This window comes from Panthera leo, chromosome C1 (assembly GCF_018350215.1).
Source record: "Panthera leo isolate Ple1 chromosome C1, P.leo_Ple1_pat1.1, whole genome shotgun sequence".
NCBI lineage: Eukaryota > Metazoa > Chordata > Mammalia > Carnivora > Felidae > Panthera > Panthera leo.
Genome location: NC_056686.1, coordinates 95,377,633 through 95,393,647, shown reverse-complemented (window position 1 = coordinate 95,393,647; position 16,015 = coordinate 95,377,633). Strand labels below are relative to the sequence as shown.

At 45.7% G+C, this 16,015-nt stretch overlaps 1 long non-coding RNA gene across 16 annotated transcripts in view; it reads left to right on the top strand.

Annotated features, from left to right (window-relative positions):
• Positions 1-12,022, top strand: part of LOC122228408 — a 45,607-nt gene extending 33,585 nt beyond the window's left edge. For 5 of the 16 annotated variants that reach the window (XR_006206573.1, XR_006206565.1, XR_006206564.1 and 2 more), the window contains 4 exons: positions 3,798-3,897; positions 4,878-4,995; positions 5,475-5,638; positions 11,566-12,022. This is a non-coding gene — a long non-coding RNA (uncharacterized LOC122228408). Of the gene's footprint in view, positions 1-3,797; positions 3,898-4,877; positions 5,001-5,474; positions 5,639-9,584; positions 9,656-11,565 lie in introns of all 16 variants that reach the window. The other 11 variants (XR_006206572.1, XR_006206568.1, XR_006206574.1 and 8 more) reach the window with 11 other exon arrangements.
• Positions 12,023-16,015: the final 3,993 nt, after the last annotated feature.

Here is a 16,015-nt window from a genome sequence, read left to right as displayed (position 1 = left end):
ATGGAAAGGAAGGGAAGGACAAGGAGAATGAGGTAGACGTTGCCTCCCTGGAGGTTTTCGTCTTGAGTTGGCCATTCTCACTGTGGGGAGGGAGGGTGGTTGACTGCCCTGGCAGGCGGCGGGGCGGGGGGGGGTGTCTGGATGTCTTCAGTGCCTGAGAGTCTGTGAGGATTCGATACTTCTTTGGTACCTGTCTGGTTCTTAGTTTAGCTTAGTGCAGAAATTAAGAACAGTTTCAACTATTTTCAGTCCAGCAATTGATCATTCCAAACCTAGCCCCACTGTGAGTCTCCTCCAGGAGCTGCACAAGCCATATGTTCCACTAGAACCTAGAACCTGCTTCTTGGGACGTGTGCAGGGTGTGTCGAGGAGAACAGCCACCCCTTCCAGTCTGGATATGCCTGACCTGGGAGGCCGGAATGGATACTACCGCATGGTTTTCAGCCAGCCCTGCTGCGGCCATTTAGCCAGCTCCCCCGAGAGACACGAGCATGACATCATATCTGTCTTTTTCCAACTGTCATTCCGTCAGTGTTTGTGTCTAACCCCAAAAGCTCTCGTCAACAGCATCACTTCTCTGATCCTGATTGGGAGGAGAAGATGCGTTAAAAAGCAAGTTGCTTCTCCAGTGGCAGGTCTCTGGCTCGGGGAGGCTCTGGGCTGGGGAGGGAGCACAGCTGGAGTCCTCCTGAGCTCCCCAGGCAGCAGCCTCCCTGCCAGCCTTCCTAGCTTCTTCCCATGAAGCTGAGCTGCAGGGAAGGTAGGGGGGGTGGGGGGCTCTGACTAGTGGCTGGTGGAGAAGATGCACTCTCTCTATTTGCTTCAGACTCGGAGGGAAGTAGGACTGAGCAGTGGCTGAGCCTCAGGCGGTGACCTGAAGAGGTGCTCATGTGCTGGCATTAGAGAGGGAAAAAATCTTCAGGCAGAGTCTCATTAAGCCTCCTTACACGAGAATTCACCTGTTGTGGAAAATTCAGATTCTGCATGCTGTTTTGAAGTTAATCTGTTAGAACCACTTGTTTATTTCACTTTCAAAATACCACCCCCCTTTTTTTTCTTTTTGCAGAATGTAATGCCTTTAGTCCTGTTCCTAATTTTGAGCAGCTCTGCCGAGTCTTTTTCACTGGCTGAATTATAACAAGACCAGTGAGGTCATAGTCGGTGGATTAATTATAGTGAGGCTGGCGAGGAAAGTCAACCTCCTCTGATAAACACGGCTTAGCGACTTTAAGTGAGCAATTTTCTACAGCAAACGTTGCAACACATGTTGTCTCCTTCAGCAAACTTTAACGGGCTCGTGATGATGCATCGACTGTCCTTAGGACTCAAACCATTCCATGTTATAGAAAACGCTCTTCGTCTTTTTCCGTAAAGAGACTGAGATGGAAACTCAACTTTCTAGTGACAAGATACAGAAAAGTATGGATTTAACCTAAATTTTGTTGTCTGATATGTAAACATTTTCTAACCTTTTTCGTGTAAGCACAGGCCCATGCTAACCCCGGGTTTGCATCCACAGAGCACTTGTATCAATAACTTCTTTATTTAATGATTTATTCATTAGGTGCCATTTAATCAAGGCTAAATAAAAGAACTTGGGCTTATAATATATATATATTATATATATATAATATATATATTATATATATGTATATATACATATATGTATATATACATATATATGTATGTATGCATGTATTTCCATATTTATTGCTATTTGCTGAGCAAGCTACTCTGCAATAGAATGGGGTACAATTAAGAAAAAAACTGGAAGGAAGAAAATTAGCGGAGTAGCTTTCTTCAGATTTGATCCTCTCCTGTGCACCACTGAAGACCCAAGTATGGAGGCCTTCCTTGCAGTGGAGAATATGGAAGTAAAGCATCCTAGAATTAGAAGGGACAGTATGGTGGTTTTTGTCTAATCCTTGTCCAGTGTGTGATTTTGTCTGACCCGTATCCATAGTGGGACTCCCTATGAGCACAGCACCCATCCTGGGGCCTGGTATATAGTGGGTGCTTAATAAATATAGAATGATTAGATGGATCAGTAAGCAACCCCTCTGGGTGGAGGCGGAGACATCTCCCATGCTGCCTGCGTTGTCTGGGCCCCGGAGAATGTGTCTCTTCCTTCCTTTTATGCGGATCTTCTAACTGTAACTAGCTATGACTCTTGCCACTTGGTGCCCCACCTGTATCCTCTGGGCCCAGGACATCGAGTGGCAATGGGACAACTGGGAGCAGACTGCTCCCACATCATTCTGGCTGATTGTTCTGGAGATGGAGTAGTAGCTGGATGACAGGCTGGATATACTCTGATATACCAGTGTGCGTTGGTCATATCTTAGACTGAAGAGCTCAAAGTATTTTCCCTACTATTACCTCTGTGTGTCCTTCTCATGTCCCAAGGAAAGGCAAGAAAGTTCTATTTCATTAGACCAGGAGTTGGCAGACTTTTTCTGTAAAGGACTGTATAGCAACTATTTTAAGTTTTGTGAGACAGCCACTCCTTTCTGCCCCTGGAGTGCCATTGCAGTGTGAAAGCAGACATAACAGGCAAACAAATGAACGTGGTTGTGTTCCAAAAAAACTTTATTTCTAAAAACAGGCAGTGGACCAGATTTTCCCATGGGCCATATTTCACATTAGACTGTGAGGTTCATGAAGCAGGGGATGTATCTGTGTTATCTCGAGAGGGAGTATACAGTAGTAGTTATAAGAGCATGGTGTGGTGGGAAGGCAAGCTGGTGCAACCACTCTGGGAAACAGTACGGAGATTCCTCAAAAAACTAAAATTAGAACTACCCTATGACCCAGCAATTGCACTACTAGGCATTTATCCACGGGATACGGGTGTGCTGTTTCGAAGGGACACATGCACCCCCGTGTTTATAGCAGCACTATCCACAATAGTCAAAGTATGGAAAAAGCCCAAATGTCCATCGATGGATGAATGGATAAAGAAGATGTGGTATATATATACAATGGAGTATTACTCAGCAATCAAAAAGAACGAAGTCTTGCCATTTGCAACTACGTGGATGGAACTGGAGGGTATTATGCTAAGCAAAATCAGTCAGTCAGAGAAAGACAAATATCATATGACTTCACTCATATGAGGACTTTAAGAGAAAAAAACAGATGAACATAAGGGAAGGGAAACAAAAATAATATGGGGACAGGGAGGGGGACAAAACATAAGAGACTCATAAATATGGAGAACAAACTGAGGGTTCCTGGAGGGGTTGTGGGAGGGGGGATGGGCTAAATGGGTAAGAGGCACTAAGGAATCTACTCCTGAAATCATTGTTGCACTATATGCTAACTAATTTGGATGTAAATTAAAACAAAACAAAACAAAACAAAACTAGCCATCCAGATTAAAAGAAAAAAAAAAGAGCATGGTCTGGGATCAGACTGTCTGGGTTCAAATTCGGTTACTCTAGTGACCATGAGCAAGTTGTTTAATTTCTCTGTACCTCAGTGTCCTCATCTGTAAGATGAGGATAATAACAGTGCCTACCTCATAGTTCAGTGTGAGAATTAAATGAGATAGTATATGCAAAGTGCTTAAAATAGCACCCATACATAAAAAGCATGTAATAAATGCTGTCATTCGTTGGATCTCCAATACTTATCCCAGTGCCTGGCATAATGAAGATGCTCAATACATATTTACACCATGAGCCTGAGGCCCAGGAAGGAAAAACGTCTTGTGTGGTGTTTCAGAGCGAGGTGGGAGTGGCGTCGTGTCGTGAAGCCACATGGCTGACTTTCCAGACTTCTGTTCTGTTTTCCAGAAGCCTTCAGTGGCACGACACGTGATTCTTGTTATGAAGACGTCACATCATTTTGTAATGCCTGAAGTCCCTAAACCTCCCACAAAAGACCTCCAGAGTTGTAAGTCAAAGCCAAGCAGCAAGGGTCGTTTATTGCAGGTTCGAACCTGGTCCTCTGCGCACTCGTTGCCGGTGACGCGAGAGGCCACGATCAGGGTTGGTACAGCGTTTTTATAGACAGAGACAAATAGCACAGGGGAGGTTTCAAATTATGAGGGGCCTGATTAGTTGATTTTAAAGTAAGGACATTTGTTGTTCTCTGATTGGGCGTCCTTTGTCTGTCCTTTGGCGGGAAGGCTTTGTCCCTTATTTGTGGCGGGAGGAAAAAGGGGGAAGGGGGAAGGGGGAAGGGGGAAGGGGAGGAATGTGTTGAGCAAGCAGGTTTACAGAAGCGAGAAATGCCGGTTAGTTTATGTACAATCACTCATTCCATTACATATCAGACTACATTTAGGAAGTTTTACAACCCATTCTACTACACAGCGGTTACATTCAGGAAAGGCCTCACAATGCTCATAGCAAACAGCAAGCAAAACAGACTTCTCAGCAATTGTATTTCTTATCAAAGATCCATAATAAGCAGAAAAGAGAACCTAGCTTTAAACTAAGGCAGGGCTGTCATTGGGATTCAAAGCTGTTCCTTTCAATTTATAGTCTCACCATTCTCTCTAGGACAACTCTTTTATAGGCTCATTGCCTTTATCCTCCTAACCCTGGAAACCATATTCCCTGAGTAGTGAGGGCTAGGGAAAACCTTCAACTTCTAGCATGTCCTCTGTGTGTGTATCTCCTACCTCCTCCAGTGGCCTCCGCTTTTCCAGGTCTGACACAGTAGTGGAGCCAGGCAGGTGGGATGAAGTCTGGGTGACGGGGTGATGGTGAGGAGCACCAAGGGGTGTGTGGTGTGGGAAGGGGGAGCCTCACCCTGTGTTGAGGGCTTGCTGCCTTCTGGATTGCCTGGACTGGGGGGATCCGGCGGGTGAAGACTCCCACTTCTGAAAGGAGATTAAGGATGAATTGCACATCCTATTGACCTTGCAGGAGTTCACCAGCTTCACACCTCAGAGGAGCTGTTGATGGTCCCCACCTCCTGCCATTCTCAGTTACTGTCTTCAACACCTCACTCCTCTCCTCAGCTACTACAGCCAGAGGGAAGAAGGTGAGGTGGGTGCCCCCCACCTCCCCAGCAATAGGCTGGCATTTCCTAGTCCCAGGCAGCCTGGGGAAGCCTTAGGCAGCTGACAGACTGGGGGAGGGGGAAGCAGGGGAAGAGTCAGGGGAAGAACTTGGGTTTGCAGGGCAGTGTGATCTATTTCTAGAGACAAATATGTGTGAATGCTTCACAAGGGTTTGGGTGAGCTCATGGAGGCTGCATGTGGGCGAATGGTGCTGGGAGAAACTCTCCCAGGGAAGGCGCCCCTGTGTGAGGGGCAGAACCTAGTGCCCACCCTTAGCTCCCACAAAGGCACGGTCCCTCCATTTCTCCACTGCAGGTAAGACTGCACATTCACTGGTCCCAGGCAGGGGCTCAGAGAAAGACCTTTTCCTTGCAGTTCTGGGCCCCTCCCGTGTCTGTTAAGAAGGGTCCCTGCTCTCTCTTCCTTGGGGGAGCTGACCCTCCCTCCCTTCCTCTCAAAGGTCACCAATAGTGGGCCTGAAGCTGGTGAAATGCCAGGGAGCGAACCAACTCATTATAGCTGGGCCGTAAGTCTTTCCATTCTCCTGACAGCCACCTGTTTCCATAGACAGGAAGGGCTGGTGGCCAGATGTCTTCGTATGAACTTCTCTGCAGGGTCCTAAGGGTGAGTAGTCTCTTAAACTTTGTACCCTCAATGCCTCACTGGCCTCACCCTGCTCCCAGCCCTCCTCCTCCATAAGCCACAAAGACCCCACGCAGCTGGACCACCAGCTGAGCAGCTAGAAGGCCTTGTGGGGTGGAGGGGAGACACCACCATGGGGGCGGTGTCGCTGCAGCTAGAGTAGGACTGCCACCAGAGGTGGCAGGGGGGTAGGCAGCTCATTTGCTTTGGGTCAGAGTTACATGAGGTCAGTGTAACCAGGGGTAGACAACCTCTCCAAGCTATGGCCACCATTACTTCTTCAGTTCTTTGCCAGATCTCCAAAGAGCGAGACACTGGCAAGGAAAGAGCCTAGGGGGCTCTGAAGATTGGGACTGTGAGCTTGGGGTTTGCTTGAAAACGAAAATGACTTTACTTTGCTCCTTGGTGCCCTGACATCTTGACTATTCTTAACATCTCAGGTCTTTCTGTTCTCCCTTGCCAGCAGAACCTCTTAATATGAGGTCACTGAGCATTGTGTGGGCTTCAGAGGTCTGTGAACCCCTGAGCTGGCATGTTGTGTGTGTGCTTCTGTGTTTGTGCACTTTCCTGGGGAGAGGCCTGGAGCCTTGGTCAGATTCTCAACGAGGTCAGTGGCATTTAAAGGGGTTAAGAAGCACTGATTATCTGTCCATTGAAGCAGAAAATTGTTCTGGGGAAGATTGGCTGGGGAGTTCCTTATCTAAGGACAGAGCTTTGTCATTGGAGATGAGTGGACATAAGGGACAGGAGCCACGGGACATGTTAGAGCCATCTGGCCTGTATTCCTGGGCCTCAGGAGAACTTTCACTGTGGGGTGTTTGAGATATCTTGTAACACTCACCTTTCCCTAAATGTTTGCTAATTTTACACTTTGTCTCTTTGTTACTGAAACAAAACAGAACCAAAAAACCATAAACTGACATCAAGAGAATGAGAAAACAAGCCACAGACTGGTGGAAAAATATTTGCCAAAGACAGACTTGATAAGGACTGCTATTTAAATTTTTTTTTTTAACGTTTATTTATTTTTGAGACAGAGAGAGACAGAGCATGAACGGGGGAGGGTCAGAGAGAGGGAGGCACAGAATCTGAAACAGGCTCCAGGCTCTGAGCTGTCAGCACAGAGCCCGACGCGGGGCTTGAACTCACGGACCGCGAGAGCATGACCTGAGCCGAAGTTGGCCGCTTAACCGACTGAGCCACCCAGGCGCCCCAGGACTGCTATTTAAAATATACAAAGAACTCTAGGGGCGCCTGGGTGGCTTAGTTGGTTAAGCGTTCAACTTCGGCTCAGGTCATGATCTCACAGTTTGTGAGTGCAAGCCCCGCGTTTGACTCTGTGCTGACAGCTCAGAGCCTGGAGCCTGCTTTGGATTCTGTGTCTCCCTCTCTCTCTGCCCCTCCTCCCACTCATGTTCTGTCTTTCTCTGTCTCAAAAACAAATAAAACATTAAAAAAAATAAAAAATAATAAAATACACAAAGAACTCTTAAAACTCAACAATCAGAAAATGAACAACCTGATTAAGAAACAGGTAAAAGACCTGGACACTCCCTGAAAGATATAGGAAACAAATAAGCTTATGAAAGATGCTCCACATCTCCTGTCATCAGGGAAATGCAAATTAAAACCACAATGAGATACAACTACGCACCTGGTAGAAGGGTCAGCTCGGGAACACTGACAACACCAAGTGTTGGTGAGCGTGGGGCACAGTGGGACCTCTCACTCATTGCTGGTGGGAATGCAAAATGCTGCAGCCACTTCAGAAGATAGTTTGAAAGAACTTACAAAACTAAACATACTCTTACCATGCGATCCAGCAATCGTGCTCCTTGGTCTGTGCCCCCCCAAATTGAAAACTCATGTCCGTACAAAAACCTGCACGTGGATGTTTATAGCAGCTCTATTAACAATTGCCAAAAACTCGCAGCCAAGATGTCTTTCAGTAGGTGAATGGACACAAAAACTGCGGCACATCCAGACAAAGGAATGTTATTCAGGGCTGGAAAGAAATGAGCTATCGAGCTGTGAGAGGACACGGAGGAAACTGAAATGCACATTACTAAGTGAAAGAAGCCAATCTGAAAAGGCTGCGTACTGTATGATTCCAACTATATGACATTCTGGAAAAGGCAAAGCTATGGAGACAGTGAAAAGATCAGTGGTTGCCGGGAGTTAGGGGAGAGGCTTTTCAAGGCTGCATACTTTCCTTAGGAATGGGGTACATGGGTTGGCAAGCAGAGGTTCTGTACTGATCCCAGGTGGGTTGGGACCAGGGGGAGCGCTGGTGACCCCTGGGAGTCAGCAGTGGGCTGCTTCTTCACTGCAGAGGGAGAGAAGAAAGACATGAAAAGGGAGTTGGCTCAGGACAGAGCTGTGTACTAAGGTTGCAAAGACTAACAGAGGGTCCTCAGAATAACATCAGGGTGTCTTCTGGCAGTCGAGTGCTTTCTGCACGGCAGGTGCTCTGCTAAGTGCTGTACAGATATCGCTTACCCAGTCTTTACAACAACCTTTTGGTAGGGCCGTTATGAAAAATATTCAAAAACTAATATGACATGGGCATTGCCCAAACAGAATGGAAGAAGCTGGAACAGGGGCCTGGAGGCCCCTGTGTGCTAAGTGCTGACCCTGTGGTTGCCGGACTGGGCAGAGGTCTGGGCAGTCCTGGGAAGGGGTGAAGATCATGGTGGGAAGAAAGTTGGGACAGAGGTGGGGGAGGCTTGATCAGGGGCTCTCAAACTTTAGTCTGCCTTAGAATCACCTGGAAGTCTTATTATTATTATTATTATTATTATTATTATTATTATTTGGTAAGTTTATTTATTTATTCTCAGAGAGAGAGAGAGAGAGAGAGAGAGAGAGGAAGAGAGGGGTGGGGGAGGGGCAGAGAGAGAGAGAAAGAAAGAGTCCCATGCAGGCTCTGCACAACAGCGTAGAGCCAGATGCAGGGCTGGAACTCATGAATCATGAGATCATGACCTGAGTCAAACCAAGAGTCGGACGTTTAACCGACTGAGCCGCCCAGGTGCCCCTCACCTGGAAGGCTTGTTAAAACAGATTACCAGGCCCCATCTCTGGAGTTCCTGATTCAGTAGGTTTGCGGTGGAGCCCAGGAACCTGCATTCTAACAAGTGCCCAGGCAATGCTGATGCTGCTGGTATAGAAACCACCCTTTGAGAACTACTCCTGTTTACTAAGTATTTCAATATTTTACTAACTGGCACAGCCGGAGTTGACTATCAGGCCTGGGAGTAAGAATAACTTACACTTCCATTTTACAGATAGATAAACAGAGGCTTAGAGGTGTGATGTAACTTGTCGTGGATCGTACGCCCAGTGGATGATGCAGGCAGCCCCAAATCCACTCTCCCCAACTTTCCAGGCTCCCAGTGTCATTGGGGCCAGGAGAGGGCCGAGGCCGACCACCTCTGGGGAAGCCCCTGGCCTTTGACAGGCTGGAGGTGAAGTCTGAGTCTTGCTAGAGCCTTGCCCACTCTCGCTGGGGCCTGGGAATGCTCCCCATTCCTGAGCCCTGAGCGGCTTGGTGCTTGCTTTCCCAGACCCGCACCCTCCCAAGCAGCAGCTGTGAAGTTGACGAATTGCACTAAACTGTGATGTCTCCTTGGGAGCCTGTTCCAGGATGTGCTGTGATGGCTTCCTGAGAAGGCGACAGGCACGTGGTCTGCAAACGAGAGCCGCCCGCTCCCTCGCTCAGCACAGCAGCTGCTCAGAGACAGCGTGGGCCCAGGGCGGCTTGCTGGGGGAGCCTATTAAGAGCCACAACACTGTGAAAAGCACAGCAGAAACGCTCCATTAAATCTGGTGGGGGGCCTGCTTAACAATGGGACCTGCCCCAGGAGTCCTAGCTCTGCTCCAGCTGCCTCAGTCTCCAGCCTGGCTCTCCCTTTCTCCGCCCCTGCAGTCTCTTCCCAAAGGAGCTTTGGACTCAGAGAGTCTGGCTGGAGCTGGCAGGAGCGTGGCTGGGAGGCTGCGGTGAGAGCCCAGGCGGGGAGCAAACCCAAGGGAGATGTTCTCTACATTGCTTTTGGGGGGAATGGGCCCGCTGTTTGGTATGCGTCATGATGCTGATGAAGGTACAGGATGCTTTGAGCAAGATGGGCCTCTGCTCTAGACCCTGCACTTCAGAGGGTCCCACTCTGGCCCTCTTCCAGCCATAACCCTCCCCAAAGGGCAAGGAATCCTTGGGGCCAAGAGAATATGCCCATCCAAGGCCTGTGACCCCCTCTCTACCCCATAATTCAGGTAACCAGGAACTTGCAATTCCCTGCTCAAATGGCCCTAAGCTGGTCCTAGTGTCTGTGTAGGCGTCCATCCCAGCACACCCTTTAAAGATGGCCTGTGTCACTGGGGGGTGTGGACAGAGCTTAGACATGCGGGCTGGAAGTGCACGTGTGTGTGCAGGGTCCCTGAAGAGTGAGACAGAACCCAGGGTGGGAAGAGGTGGGGATCAGGCTGGGGGCTAGAAGTCATCTCTCCCCACATCTCTGTGTGCCAGAGCAGAGCTCCAAGGAGATTGAGAATTTAAATGGAAACCTTCCAGGCTTATGACGGTGCATTTGTCAAGGGTAGAGTATGTTTTCTATCTCACAGTTTGTTAGCTCGATTTATAACATTGAACTCTCTTGCTCTTGGCTCTGTAAGTGTTAGGGATGGGCCCAAGTGAAGGTGGCGATGGGAGCAGGCTCCCAAGGCATCCCTGAAGCAGGCCAAGTGTGTGCTTTCAGCCCACCAGACACAGTGTCAGTGAAGGGGGCAGAACTGGGTAACCTGCCAAGCCCCCGGGGGACACTCATTGTCTTCCAGGATGAGAATGATGGAGACAAGGCTGCTGACTAGCTGGTAGGAGCCCTGTGAAGGGCTGCTTAGATGACCCCTACTCCTGACCTTTGACTATCACCTTGACCTCACCTTTGACCCACTGTTCTCCTCCCTTATCATCTGGTGCTTTTGTCTCTTGCCGCCCACTCGTGCCCCAACAGACGCACCATGAAGTTGCACAGCGACTCTCAGGAGGGAGCAGGCCACCATCCTGGGGGTCCCCTGCCATGATGGAGAGCTCTATCCGACTTGGCAGGGTTAATACTGATGCTGCTGGAGGGTTTATTTGGGAAGGGAGGTAGACAGGAGAATCCACATCTGTGATTTCCAAATGGGCTCGATATTGGCAGACAGTGGGAGGAGAGGAGGGAGTGTGAGAAGTCCCTTCCCACATTTATCAGAAACCAAACATTCCCGGGGCACCTGGATGGCTCAGTCGGTTAAGCATCTGACCTTATATCGGGTCATAATCTCGTGGTTCTTAAGTTTGAGCCCCACATTGCGCTCTCTGCTGTCAGAGCAGAGCCCAATTCGGACCCTCTGTCCCCCTCTCTCTCTGCCTCTCCCCTGCTCGTGCTCTCTCTCCGTCTCTCTCTCAAAAATAAATAAGCACTAAAAAAAAAAAAAAAAAAAAAAGAAACCAAACATTCCTTTGGAGGACTTTCTTGGACCCTAGTCTCTCTCTGTGTCTTTACCATCTTTCTCTCTATTGATCTGTCTCTGTATCCGTATCATCTCTCTCTCTATTTCTCTCTCTCTTTCTTTTGAACCAAATGTGGGGTTTTAACATGCTCATTGACTGCCTACTATATTCTAGGCTTTATGCCATGTGATTACCTTATTTAATCCTCATGAGAACCCTGTGAAGTATTATCCCCATTTTATCAATGGGGAAAACTGAGACTCTCCGAGGTGATAGAACCAGCCTAAGATCATACAGCTCAGAAATGGTAGAGTTGGGCCCTAAGTCCATATTACCTGACTCACGGTTTTATGCTTTTGTGCTGTCTCCACTGGGGGAAGATTATCCTTAGGTGCTTTTTTTTTTTTTTTTTTTCAATCAGGAAAGAGAAATACTGCCGCCAGTGTTTGCTTATCTCTCTCCAGCAGCATTCCCAGGGGTCCTGGTCCCGGCTCTGAGGAGGCCAGGCACCGTCTCTTGCCACGCCGCCTGCAGACCTGGCCCATCTGCTCACAGAGCGCCTTGCCACCCGCCACCCGCGCTGCTGTCTGCTGCTGTCTGGGTGTTTCCGGCCGTCAGACTGCATAGGCTGGCTTCGACAAAGTGACAGAAGCTGTAAAAACAGCTGTTTGACATTCCCTGCTGCTTTTTAAAACCAAACAACAACCAACAAAGAGGTTGAATGAAATGCAGAAAATACCCTTGTTTTCATGTGGATGAGGATATTTTTACTCAGAGAACATTTATTTTCCTTCTGCCTTGCTCTATTCCCTATTTACCTACCCACTCATTTCCCTCCCTCCCTGCCTCTCTCTCTCTCTCCTTTCCTTCCTCCCTCCTTCCTTCCTCCCTCTCTTCCTTCTTCCTTTCCTTTCCTTCCTTCCCTCCTTCCTTCCTTCTTCCTTCCTTCCTTCCTTCCTTCCTTCCTTCCGTCCTTCCTTCCTTTTTTCCTTCCATTAAAAAAAAACTAACTGCTTTTGTTTCTGTCTTTTTTTCCACCTAAATTTTCTTCTCTCCAAGGACGCTCTTCAACTATTTCTCTTTGTTCCTCACTTTTCACATCTTCTGTGATTTGTATATTAATCCATCTCTCTAGCTTTGGTACATCGCATCCCACATGTACAGTTTTATGAATTCCAGTGCTCGTTTTATTATATCTGAGGTGTCTTTGGTTAACCCAAGGTGAAGGTGGGGAGTTCTAAAACAAAATGAAACCACTCCTTTCCCCCAACCATCATGTAATGTAGATAAATAAAAGTATGCATAAAAGCACAGGGTGTCTGGCAGCAACTGATGGTGCCCTTTGGCCACCTCCACCTGCAGGAAGGCAGAGAGTTGTTTTCATTTTTATTTTTACTATTTTTTAAAAATTGTTGCTTAATTTATTTTTTAATTTACATTCAAGTTAGTTAGCATATAGTGCAACAATGATTTCAGGAGTAGATTCTTTGGTGCCCCTTACCCATTTAGCCCATCCTCCCTCCCACAACCCCTCCAGCAACCCTCTGTTCTCTATATTTAAGAGTCTCTTCTGTTTTGTCCCCCTCCCTGTTTTTATATTATTTTTACTTCCCTTCCTGTATGTTCATCTGTTTTGTATCTTAAATTCCACATGAGTAAAGTCATATGATATTTGTCTTTCTCTGACTAATTTTGCTTAGCATAATATCCTCCAGTTTCATCCATGTTGTTGCAAATGGCAAGATTTCATTCTTTTTGATTGCCGAGTAATACTCCACTGTAGTATGTGTGTGTGTATATATATATATATATATATATATATATATATATATATATATATATACCACATATTCTTTATCCATTCATCTGTCGATGGATGGACATTTGGGCTCCTTCCATACTTTGGCTATTGTCGATAGTGCTTCTATAAACATTGGGGTGCATGTGCCCCTTCGAAACAGCACAACTGTATCCCTTGGATAAGTATCTAGTAGTGCAATTGCTGGGTTGTAGGGTAGTTCTATTTTTAATTTTTTGAGGAACCTCCATACTATTTTCCAGAGTGGCTTCACCAGTTTGCATTCCCACCAACAATGCAAAAGAGATCCTCTCTCTCCTCATCCTCACCAACATCTGTTGTTGCCTGAGTTGTTAATGTTAGCCATTCTGACAGGTGTGAGGTGATATCTCATTGTGGTTTTGATTTGTATTTCCTTGATGATGAGTGATGTTGAGCATTTTTTCATGCGTCAGTTGGCCATCTGGATGGAGAAGTGTTTTTCTTCTTTGGAGAAGTGTCTGTTCATGTCTTTTGCTCATTTCTTCACTGGATCATTTGTTTTTTGGGTGTTGAGTTTGAGAAATTCTTTATAGATTTTGGATATGAACCCTTTATCTGATATGTCATTTGCAAATATCTTCTTCCATTCTGTCAGTTGCCTTTAGTTTTGCTGATTGTTTCCTTCGTTGTGCAGAAGCTTTTTATTTTGATGAGGCCCCAGTAGTTCATTTTTTGCTTTTGTTTCCCTCGCCTCCAGAGACATGTTGAGTAAGAAGTTGCTGCAGCCAAGGTCAAAGAGGTTTTTGCCTGCTTTCTCCTGGGAGATTTTGATGGCTTCCTGTCTTACATTTAGGTCTTTCATCCATTTTGAGTTGATTTTTGTGTATGGTGTAGGAAAGTGGCCCAGGTTCATTTTTCTGCATGTCACTGTCCAGTTTTCCCAGCACCACTTGCTGAAGAAACTGTCTTTATTCCATTGGATATTCTTTCCTGCTTTGTCAAAGGTTAGTTGGCCATACGTTTGTGGGTCCATTTCTGGGTTCTCTATTCTGTTCCACTGATCTGAGCATCTGTTCTTATGCCAGTACCATGCTGTCTTGATGATTACAGTTTTTTTTTAACGCTTATTTATTTTTGAGACAGAGAGAGACAGAGCATGAACGAGGGAGGGTCAGAGAGAGGGAGACACAGAATCCGAAACAGGTTCCAGGCTCTGAGCTGTCGGCACAGAGCCTGACGCGGGGCTCGAACTCACGGACTGCGAGATCATGACCCGAGCCGAAGTCGGCCGCTTAACCAACTGAGCCACCCAGGCGCCCCAATGATTACAGTTTTGTAATACAGCTTGAACTCTGGAATTGTGATGCCAACTACTTTGGTTTTCTTTTTCAAGATTGCTTTGGCTATTTGGGTTCCATACAAATTTTAAGATTTTTTGTTCTAGTTCTGTGAAGAATGATGGTGTTATTTTTAGGGATTGCATTGAATATGTAAATTGCTTTGGGTAGTACTGACATTTTAACAATATTTGTTCTTCCTATCCAGGTGCATGGAATATTTTTCCATTTTTTTGTGTCTTCTTCAATTTCTTTCATAAGCTTTCTATAGTTTTCAGTGTATAGATTTTTCACCTCTTTAGTTAGATTTATTCCTAGGTATTTTATGAATTTTGGTGCAATTTTAAATGGGATCGATTCCTTGATTTCTCTTTCTGTGCTTCATTGTTGGTGTATAGGAATGCAACCGATTTCTGTGCATTGATTTTATATCCTGCCACTTTGCTGAATTCACAGATCAGTTCTAGCAGTTTTTTGGTGGAATCTTTTGGGTTTTCCATATAGAGTATCATGTCATCAGCAAAGAGTGAAAGTTTGACCACCTCCTGGCCGATTTGGATGCCTTTTATTTCTTTGTGCTGTCTGATTGCTGAGGCTAAGACTTCCAATACTATGTTGAATAACAGTGGTGAGAGTGGACATCCATTTCTTGTCCCTGACCTTGGAGGGAAATCTCTCACTTTTTCCTCATTGAGGATGGTATTAGTGTTGGGTCTTTCATACATGGCTTTTATGATCTTGAGGTATGATCCTTCTATCCCTACTTTCTTAAGAGTTTTTATCAAGAAAGAATGCTGTATTTTGTCAAATGCTTTCTCTGCATCTATTTAGGGGATCATGTGGTTCTTGTCCTTTTTTTTATTGATGTGATGTATCACATTGATTGTTTTGCAGATATTGAACCAACCCTGCATCCCAGGTATAAATCCCACTTGGTCGTGGTGAATAATTTTTTTAATGTATTGTTGGATATGGTTGGCTAATACCTTGTTGAGGATTTTTGCATCTATCATGAAAATTTTTGGATGCATCATGGAAATTGGTCTATAGTTCTTTTTAGTGGGGTCTCTGGTTTTGAATCAAGGTAATGCTAGCTTCATAGAAAGAGTGTGGAAGTTTTCCTTCCATTTCTATTTTTTGGAACAGCTTCAAGACAATAGGTGTTAACTCTTCCTTAAATGTTTGGTAGAATTCCCCTGGAAAGCCATCTGGCCCTGGACTCTTGTTTTTTGGCAGATTTTTTATTACTAATTCAATTTCTTTACTGGTGATGGGTCTGTTCACATTTTCTATTCATTCCTGTTTCAGTTTTGGTAGTTTCTATGTTTCTAGGAATTTGTCCATTTCTTCCAGATTACCCATTTTATTATCATATAATTGCTCGTAATATTCTCTTATTGTTTGTATTTCTGCTGTGTTGGTTGTGACCTCTCCTCTTTCATTCTCGATTTTATTTATTTGGGTCCTTTCCTTTTTCTTTTTGATCAAACTGGCTAGTGGTTTATAAATTTTTTTAATTCTGTCAAAGAACCAGCTTCTGGTTTCATTGATCTGTTCTACTGTTTTTGTTTTTGTTTTTTTTTTTTTAGCATTGATTTCTGCTCTAATCTTTATTATTTCCTGTCTTCTGCTGGTTTTGGGTTTTATTTGCTGTTCTTTTTCCAGATCTTTAAGGTGTAAGGTTAGGTTGTGTATCTGAGACCTTTCTTCCTTCTTTAGGAAGGCCTGAATTGCAATATACTTCCCTCTTATCA